Below are 10,499 nucleotides of genomic sequence, written 5' to 3' on the forward strand. Positions count from 1 at the left end.
CAATAACAAAATTTTAAAATTGAGGTTTTTGGGCACTGCAACATATTCAGCCAGAAACTTTTAAGTTCCATAGTTGATTCTCTTTTCAAATATGACATTTCCTAATTCAGCATCATAGATTTTGTTCAGATATAGTATTTTGGAGATTTGAACTGGAAAAGCTGAGCAATACATATCCAGATCAAACGGGGAAAAAAGCAATTTGTTTATCTAATGAAAATTCAAACAGATTCTGGGCATATTTTCATGGGCTGGATTTGGAGGTCTAGGATTGTAGCTTTGAAGTACACTTCAAACTTTAATAATAATCCTTGTCTTAGTGTTTGTCTGTGTTGCAGTGGCCAAATGTGTGAACTCCAGAGTTTTAAATGCTGTTGTGCTCCTGCTGTCATGCCTGATGATACAACAATTGATCATCTAACACAAAGAATAAGAAGGCCTGACGCCTGTAGAGATCAAAACAACTACTATCAAAAACACGTTACATGATCATGACCCATCAAATAGTGCTAGGTATCTGGATTGATCAAGTCCCCAGAATATAATGGTGCATCCTTCATCTTAGTTTGAAGAATGACCAGAATGGGGGAGAGAGCATTAAAATGAAAAATGGTCATGCTGGCAGCTCTGCTGTGAGGAGGAATGAAAAGTGAAAGAGAAACCACACCTGCAAGACAATAATGGCTCCAGAATAAACTGTAAGAAACCAAACCATAATTGCAGACTATTAAAGCTCAAAGTCTTGAACACCAGCTCCTTCAGACCCATAGTTTCTTGAGGAAAGCACAGACAAGCTGATCTAACACTAACAACAGGAACTCTGCAGAGATGCACATATTATAAAAATAAGTTCACTGACTATCTAACTACTCTTTTCTTTTCAGATTTGGTCCAGTTTCTGCCAATACCATTCTGTTAATAACTTCAGCCTCCAAAATTCCCTAAGCACCCCCTTCCAAACTCCTTTGAGACACTTGTTACACTGGTATGCATTCTCCCTTGCTGGAAGCAGCAAGCTAATAAACCTGACTACAGCTGTGCTCCTGGTAGTGTTTGGCTGGCTGTCTTTAACACATTTGTTAACACAAAGGAAGAAGCCCTCTAACACAAAGTGATCTTCCAATCATTCTTCCCTATCATGTGTAGAGGGTATACAGAGAAATATACATATACACATATATATAAAATTCAAGTGCATTTCATACTCCTATATTGACTACTACTAATACTATTCTATGGTACTGATTTCATTGATGCTATATTGGTGATTATATGTTTGTACACATGATCCAAATTAGCATAGGTATATGCTTTTTATGGAAATGTGAGTTTGACCACATTCAATAATATTATGAGTCTATTAATATTGAGTCAGACTTTGTAGTCAACAATGACTAATCCATCATTTTTCAGAAGTCGTTTAAGTATTTAGAGATCTATAACTCTGCAGTGCTTTGCATGAGAAATGTGCACTCTCTTTGCCTTACCTCGCTAGATAGTCACTGATAGAGAACTTCAGTGTCTAGCCCTGTCACTTTGATATCTTTCCTCAGAGCTAAATTTACTTTCAATAATAAAGATGCATGAAATAATTCTTCAAACTTTATGTATTAGATCTTTGTCTCTTTTTGTTTCTGTCTGTCCATATACATAAACACTGTCTACACACACACACACACTTTTTTTTCCTTAGAAAAGTAACCCCTTTTAGTATATTTTTTCTAACTGAATACACTAGTGAGAAGTTGTCTTTTAATTATTTGTCTCCCATAAGCAAGGAGCCATGGCCTTCTTAATTCATTTTGATAGAATATTGGAATGCTGGAACTATAAGTGATATTAGTGATTGTAAGAGCCAGGGTTCTCCAGAAAAACAGAACATAATAGGACACACACACACATACACACACGTGCACACACCAGCCTATTCAAAGTGAAGCGTGAAGATGACAAGGCTAAATATGACTTACATACACCTAATGAATAGCAAATATATTTTCTCTTTCTGATGATTTTCTTAACAACATGTTATTTTCTCTGGCTTACTTTATTGTAAGAATATAGTATAATACATGTAACCTACAAAAATATGTATTAGTTGCCTATTTATGTTATCCATAAGGCTGCCTCCAGTTAACAGTAGGCTATTAGTAATTAAGTTTTGAGGAAGTCAAGAGTTACACATAGCTTTTCAACTGTATGGAGAGGTTGGTCCCTCTAACTCTCACATTGTTCAATGGTCCACTATATATACATATATAGTCCCTTCACTTTAAGGATTTTTTCTCTTTTATTGAGATGAAGTCTTGCTCTCTCATACAGGCTAGAGTGCAGTGGCATGACCTCAGCTCACTGCAACCTCCTGCTTCCCAAGTTCAAGTGATTCTCCTGCCTCAGCCTCCCAAGTAGCTGGATTACAGGCATGCACCACCACGCCCAGCTAATTTTTGTAGTTTTAGTAGAGATGGGGATTTTGCCATGTTGGCCAGGCTGGTCTCGAACTCCTGACCTCAAGTGATGTGCTCACCTTGGTCTCCCAAAGCGCTGGGATTACGAGTGTGAGCCATCACACCTGGCCCACTTTAAGGAATTTTTTTAAAGAAATAAGTTCATAGGATTGCAAGGGCTGGCTAGTCCTGAATCTGTAGTGCAGGCCCCAGGCTGGAAATTCGAGGAGGAGTTAATGTTGCAGCCTTGAGGTAGAATTTCTTCTTCTTTGGAAAACTTCAATTTCTGTTCTTAAGGCCTTCGACTGATTGTATAAGGCCCACCCACATTTTCAAGGGTCAACTCCTTTAAAGTCAACTAATTATAGACGTTAGTCAACATCTGTAAAATACTTTCACAGCAACTCCTAAGTAGTGTTTGATTAAATAAATGGGTACTATAGCCTGGAGAAGTTGACACATAACACTAACTACTGTAGAGATCACCTAAACAAACTCAATTAATTTTATACATGGCTAGTCAACTAATACATTTAGGGAATACTAGAATGCCCAAGTCTATTTATACTAGACTGAGAGTTCTCACCAATCAAAAACCTTGATGTATACCACTGTATTTGTAAACAGACAATAGTTCCTAAGTATTTGTTCTTCATGGAATTTCTTATGCTTGTGATTCATGTGAAAAGAGTATCCTGAGATTGTTAGGAGCATTTTATTAAAGGATATAATACATGGATCAACCAACTGCTATTACCAGGATACACATAGTAAATTTACTGATGCATTTGTAAGTCTTAAGAATGGAATGAAAATATTTGAAACACATACAAATATTGTTGAGCTGTTTTATAAATTGGGTGACTAAAGACCACTAAGTTACTTTTTATTTTACCTCCAACCTGCAATTATACTTTAATAAAACTATCTAATAGTTTATATATAAAATAAATTTTGCTTAACTCACATTTACTTACTTCACAAATCAGGTAATATTAAGATGTGTTATTTATAAGAATTTGCATTTTTCTTTACTCAGAATACTTACAGGCTTCCAGTGAGATATCATAAATTAGTTTCTAAATAATGCTAAAAAATTCATTGGAAAATATTTTTTTATAATAGAAAGTGGGATTTCTAATTAGATCATTTGGCTTTGTTACAAAATGTGTAGTTTTTAAAATCAAGGATATATTGCTGTGAGATTCTCAATATTCACCTTTTTGAAAAACCAGAATATCTGTAAATGAACTAGATATTGGATAAAAAGCATACCATGACAATCTTTTAGGTCATAAGAGAAGTCCAAACATTTTATTAGTGACTTCATCATTTAGTCAGAAAAGAAGATGTTAGTTTCCTCAAAATTTTTGGTAAAATATCAGCAACAATTCAAAAAATTACTCAGTATATAACAAAACAAAAGAAAAAAGACAAAAATGCCAAGTAAAAAAAACAGTGGGCAAAGAATACAAACAGGGAAATTCGAAACAAGAAATGTGAACTCCTAATAGAATATAAAATAAGCTTAATTATACTAGGATTAATACTATAAAAATTAAAATTAGATATTTTCAGCCTACTAAACTGTGAAGTAGTAAAAGTACTAACTTAAGTGTTGGTGGGATATATACCTTCTGTATTACTGTTGGTTATAGACATCTGTAATTTCTTCCAGTAGGTCAATTTGGAAATCTTTATAAAAAAAACTCTTGGAAAAAATGCATATTTTTCATCTCAGTCCATTTTCTATTACTTATAACAGAATATCTGAAACTTGATCATTTATAAAGAAAATGAATGTATTTCTTACAATTCTGAAGACTGAGATGTCGCAAGTGAGAGCCTTCTTGCTGGTAGGGACTCTACAGAGTTTTCTGAAGTGGTGCTGGGTATCACAAAGTGAGGTAGCTAAGTCTGCTAGCATGCCAACTCAGATCTCTCTTTCCCTTCTTATAAAGACACCAGTTCCCCTCCCATGACAACACATTAATCCATTAACCCATTAATCCATGAATATATTAATCCATTAATCTGTCTTCATGACTCACTCACCTGTTAAAGGTCCAAGTCTCAATACTACCACGTTGAAGATTAAGTTGCAGCATGAGTTTTTGGAGGATACATTCAAACCATATCATTCTTTTTCTTAGTAATTTAATTCCTAGGAATTTATCTTAAGGATATTATCAAATAAGTGGACAAGAATGGATGTAGTAAGATATTCATGTTTGTAATAATTATAAATTAATATAAAAAGGAAAATTGCTCTATAAGTTACAGTTTATTCATGCAATGAAATACTCTGCAGCCTTTAAAATGTTATACATGAATATTTAATGATGAAAAGTCAGGTTATTTAAAAAGTATACATAGCATACATAATATGATTCCAGTTTTTAAAAGTATGATGGTATACACTGAAAAAATGTCTGGAAATGCAAAAAGCAAAGTCTTAGTAGTTGATTTGGACAGTGGGATGACCAGCGTTGTTTCCTTCTTTTGGCTTACTTTCATTTTATGTACCTTTAATAACATGAGTTTTCTTCTAATGGGAAAAATAATGAGTTATTTTTAATTTAAAAAGAAAAAGATGTGCCCAATAAAAAAAGATGTTACTAAACAGTAGATGTTTACTTTCCAAACCAGAGACATGCTGCTATGAACTGAACTGCACCCCCAAAGCCCTGTCAATTCCTGCATTGAAGCCCTAACCCCCAATGTGACTATATTTGAGGATACAGCTTTTAGAATGTCATTAAGGTTAAACTAAGTCATAAAGATGGAGTCCTAATTCGACTAGATTGGTGGCCTCATAGGAAGAGGAGGACAGAGAGATCTTTATCTGCACAGGCTGAGGAAAGTCCCTGTGAGCACACAGTGCAAAGATGGCTGTCCATAAGCCAGAATATACTGGCACCCTGATCTCAAACTTCCCAGCTTCCAAAACTGAGAAACTAAACTTTCCTTGTTTAATTCACCCAGTCTATGGTATTTTGTTCTGGCAGCCCTTGCTGACTAAGACACATGCTTTCAGTCATAAATTTTACCCTGCCTGTTCCCTAAAAGATTTAAATTGGCTAAAATTGGGCTACCATTAATAAATTCTGTTAAGCCAGAGGAATGAACTTAGTCTAGACTCTGAAGAGGATGTTGTCTTTGGAAGAGCTGCAAGGCTGGTATGAAGATGATGGTGGAAGCAGTATAAGCAATGGCATGAAAGTGGGGCAATATGTGGCATGGCCAGGGGATAAGATGCAGACCAAGGAAAGATGACCAGATGGTTGGGTTCTCATTCTCATGAAATATCCTTTCAAAATGGTTACCAAACTTTCACAAATTGACAAAGAGAAGCTGTCAGGTACTATAATATCCTTTGATATATTTGTATTTTCAGACCTAGGTCATTCTGCCAATGCAGTGAAGGATGACAAGGAAAGAGAAAAGTTAGAGGCAAAACCAATCTCATGTGATTTCAGCCACTGATTTAAAGAAAGAAAAAAAAACCTTTCAATCAGAAAATTTTTACAGAGAACTTCAAAATAGCCCTTGAAACAGATGAATTAAATGTTTTCTCACTATGTGATGGCATATTGTGTATATGCAACAAATATTTTCTCATAAGTTTCCCCATGCTTCTTTAATACAACCCTGCCCTAATTACTTTTTTTTGGTCATCCATTAATTTGGAGGAAATTCTTAGGTGTCTATTTTTGAAGTCATCTCTTCATGCACCCAAACTGTTCTGACAGCGTCAGTCTATGCTTTTTAAAACTGATATCCACTTAAATTCTCTACTGTTTCATGACCAGCTTGTTCTATGCTCCTTCCAGGAAGCAATGGAATCTCTATCCTAGCATCTACAAAACCCCATGTACATCTACCATGCAATATAATAACAATGATAATATAAATATTTGGCTGAAGTGGAGATAAGTGAGGCAGAACCCATGAATGTCTCAATTGCCAGTTTGATATGCTGTCTCTGTCTATCGTGAGTCACTGTCCTGCATAAAGTGTTGAAAGTGTAATTAAAAGATTGGCATAATAGTTCTAATTAGCAAGACGTTGTACAAGAATAAATTAATTTTAAAGTTGTGATAACAAGCTCATTGGCATCCTATGTATGTTAGATTTGGTGGGATGCTTATAGAGGCCATGTCAATGTGACTAATTGGCTGTGGGACTGATGCAATTGGTTAAACTGATTCTCTACAGGTTGTGTCAACTGCTTATGAGTTCTGGATTCAGATGTTATGGGTCCTTGGAACTAAGGTGCTACAGTGAGCTAGACTGCTGTCCTATAATCTATATGAGTCATATAACTGAGAATTGTTTTTAATCTTCTTCCATTCCTCTAACCCCATCATCACTGTACTATTTTCAAATCCTCCAGTCATCTGAATGCTATTACAGAGCCAACTAAATGGAGAGGATTCATTTAACTGACACAAAAGAGCTCTGAGAGTCTCCTTTCCCCAACCTCATTCTGCCTAAATTACCACATGATGAACATGCATTTATTTTTGTAATAATAATTAGCATTATTGCAGTTCATATTTTCCAAGAGCAGTAATATTTCATTTTTAAATCTCCACGGCTTTATGAGTTAGGTCAGTGTTTTTCCTGTATAACAAATTTGGAAACTGAGGCATCATGGGGTTAAAATGCAAATGACTTACTCATAGTCACAGTGCTGGGATTAAAGCCCAGGAGAAGTGACCCAATTCTGGGTTCAGAGCAATGAGCAACACTCCTTCCTCACCTGAGTTTTGGGGTTTATATTAATTTTAGCTTATAATAGTGTGACTGCTACCTAAAAGCAATTTTCTATAGATCTGAGAAAGTTTCATATCCATCGTGTTAAGCAACATTCTAAAATCATTTCTACCTTTTTAACTTTGTAATTTATCTTTAAATGCCCATATACACCCAAGGCACATACATCTAGGAATTGCTAACATGTACCACAATGTTTTTATTGCACATTTTGAACAAAAGAATTAGCTGAAAAATTAGATAAAATGAAATCAAATTGGAAAGAGAAAAAAACAACACAGATCTTTCCTTACAATTTAGTCAAACTGAAGGCTACTATAGACATGAAAATATGCTGTAAGTTAGAAAACCTTAAATTCTTTTGATAAATACCTCTCCGTTATTACCTAATTTCTTCAGAAGGGCCCCTACCAAACCTTAAATGTTCATATTTCTATTGATGTAACATAATTTCCCCATTTTAATAAGTGGTGTGTTATATTTTTATTTAACTTATTTTCTGATTACTGTTTTCAGTTCCAAATGGTCCTGATGTTCTTTAGAAGAGCGTCCAAAGAAAACAAACTTTTTTTTAGCTCTCTCTCTATAGATAGATAGATAGATAGATAGATACACACACACACACACACACACACAATTTATATACACACACATACACATACATGCACATATATATTTATATATAGTTAATTGGCAAGATAAAATTGCATACATTTATGGTTTACAACATATTTTGATCTATACATTGTGGAAGGGCAAAATCAAGCTATTTAACATATGCATTACCTCACATACTGTCATTTATTTTTTGTGGTGAGAACACTTAAAATCTACTCTCTTAGCAATTTTCAAGAATGCAATATATTGTTATTAACTATAATCACCATATTGTATAATAGATCTCTTGAATTTACTCTTCCTAACTGAAATTTCATATCCTTTAACCATCTCCCCAACCCTCCCTTCAACCCTCCCCCTGCTTTCAGCCCCAGGTAACTAACCACTATTTTTTTTTTTTTTTTTTTTTTACTTTAAGTTCTGGGATACATGTGCAGAGCGTGCAGGTTTGTTACATAGGTATACATGTGCCATGCTGGTTTGCTGCACCCAACAACCCGTCATCTACTTTAGGTATTTCTCCTAATGCTATCCCTCCTCTTGCCTGGCACCCTCTGACAGGCCCCGGTGTGTGATGTTCCCCTCCCTGTGCCCATGTGTTTTCATTGTTCAGCTCCCACTTATGAGTGAGAACATGCAGTGATTGGTCTTCTGTTCCTGTGTTAGTTTGCTGAGAATGATGGGTTTCCAGCTTCATCCATGTCCCTGAAAGGACATGACCTCATCCTTTTTTATGGCTGCATAGTATTTCCTGGTATATATGTGCCACATTTTCTTCATCCAGTGTAACATTGATGGGCATTTGGGTTGGTTCCAAGTCTTTGCTATTGTGAACAGTGCTGCAATAAACATACATGTGCATGTGTCTTTATAGTAGAATGACTTATAATCCTTTGGGTATATACCCAGTAATGGGATTGCTTGGTCAGATGGTATTTCTTGTTCGAGATCCTTGAGGAATCTCCACACTGTCTTCCACAATGGTTGAACTAATTTACACTCCCACCAACAGTGTAAAAGCATTACTATTTCTCCACATCCTTTCTGGCATCCGTTGTTTCCTGACTTTTTAATGATCACCATTCTAACTGGCGTGAGATGGTATCTCATTGTGGTTGTGATTTGCATTTCTCTAATGACCAGTAATAATGAGCTTTTTTTCATATGTTTGATGGCCACATAAATGTCTTCTTTAGAGAAATATCTGTTCATATCCTTTGCCCACTTTTTGATGGGGTTGTTTTTTTCTTGTAAATTTGTTTAAGTTCTTTGTAGATTCTGGATATTAGCCCTTTGTCAGACAGATAGATTGCAAAATTTTCTCCCACTATTCTACTCTGCTTCTGTTAATTCTACTTCTTTAGGTTCCACATTTAAGTGAGATCATGTGGTACTTGTCCTTCTGTGCCTGGCTTATTTCACTTAGCACGATGTCCTCTAGATTCACTCATGTTGTCACTACTGACAGAATTTCCTTCGTTATAATGGCTGAATAGCTCTTTCCCATCTTGCATGATGGCAGGTGAAAAAGTTGAGAAGCCAGATACTAAGGAGAAGAAACCCAAAGCCAAGAAGTCTGATACTGGTAGCAAGGTGAAAAAGGGTACCCTCAAGGCTAAAAAGCCCAAGAGGAGAAAGCCCTGTTGCAGCTGAAATTCTATCCTTGTCAAACGAATTGCCAGATATTCCCAATCTGCTATGTATTCCAGAAAGGCCATGTACAAGAGGAAGTACTCTGCCGCTAAACCCAAGGTTGAAAAGAAAAAGGAGAAGGTTCTTGCAACTGTTGCAAAACCAATTGATGATAACAAGAATAGCAGTACCAGGTTGGTTAAACTTCTCAAAGGGTCTAGATATTATCCTACTAAAGATATGACTCTAAAGATTTTGAGCCATGTGCACATGTACCCTAAAGCCTAAAGTATAATAACAAAAAAAAAAAAGAAAGGAAAAAAAAAGATTTTGAGCCATGTCAAAAATCCCTTCAGTCAGCACATGAGAAAACTGTGAGCCAGCATCACCCGTGGAACCATTCTGCTCATCCTCACTAGGCGCCACAGAGGCAACGGGGTGGTTTTCTTGAAGTAGCTGACTAGTGACCTGTTCCTTGTGACTGGACCTCTGGTCCTCAATCGAGTTCCTTTACAAAGAGCACGTCGGAAATTTGTCATTGCCACCTCAACCAAAATTGATATCAGCAATGTGAAAATCCAAAAACATCTTACTGACATTTACTTCAAGAAGAAGAAGCTACAGAAGCCCAGACACCAGGAAGGTGAGATCTTCAACACAGAAAGAGAGAAATACGAGATTACAGAGCAGTACAAAGTTGATCAGAAAACTGTGGACTCAAAAATTTTACCAAACTCAAAGCTATTCCTCAGCTCCAGGGCTACCTGTGATCTGTGTTTGCCCTGATGAATGGAATTTATCCTCACTAATTAGTGTTCTAAATTCCTTAAGAACCACCTAATGAAATAACTTACATATTTAAATAAATAAAAAATAAAGGCTGAGTAGTATTCCTCTGTGAAAACAGTCATTTTTTTAACCTTTACCTTCTGTGTGGACCCATAGCACTTAGAATAGTATTGTCAGAAATCTTTCTTTACAGTTTGTTGTTCCAGGAGCCTTTACAATCTTGATTTATCATTT

General features: G+C 35.8%; 1 pseudogene; it reads left to right on the forward strand.

The window, feature by feature from the left end:
- Window positions 1-9,359: 9,359 nt before the first annotated feature.
- Window positions 9,360-10,297, forward strand: LOC129476084 (large ribosomal subunit protein eL6-like; annotated as a pseudogene).
- Window positions 10,298-10,499: the final 202 nt, after the last annotated feature.

The sequence above is a fragment of the Symphalangus syndactylus genome, chromosome X, assembly GCF_028878055.3.
Source record: "Symphalangus syndactylus isolate Jambi chromosome X, NHGRI_mSymSyn1-v2.1_pri, whole genome shotgun sequence".
Taxonomy (NCBI): domain Eukaryota; kingdom Metazoa; phylum Chordata; class Mammalia; order Primates; family Hylobatidae; genus Symphalangus; species Symphalangus syndactylus.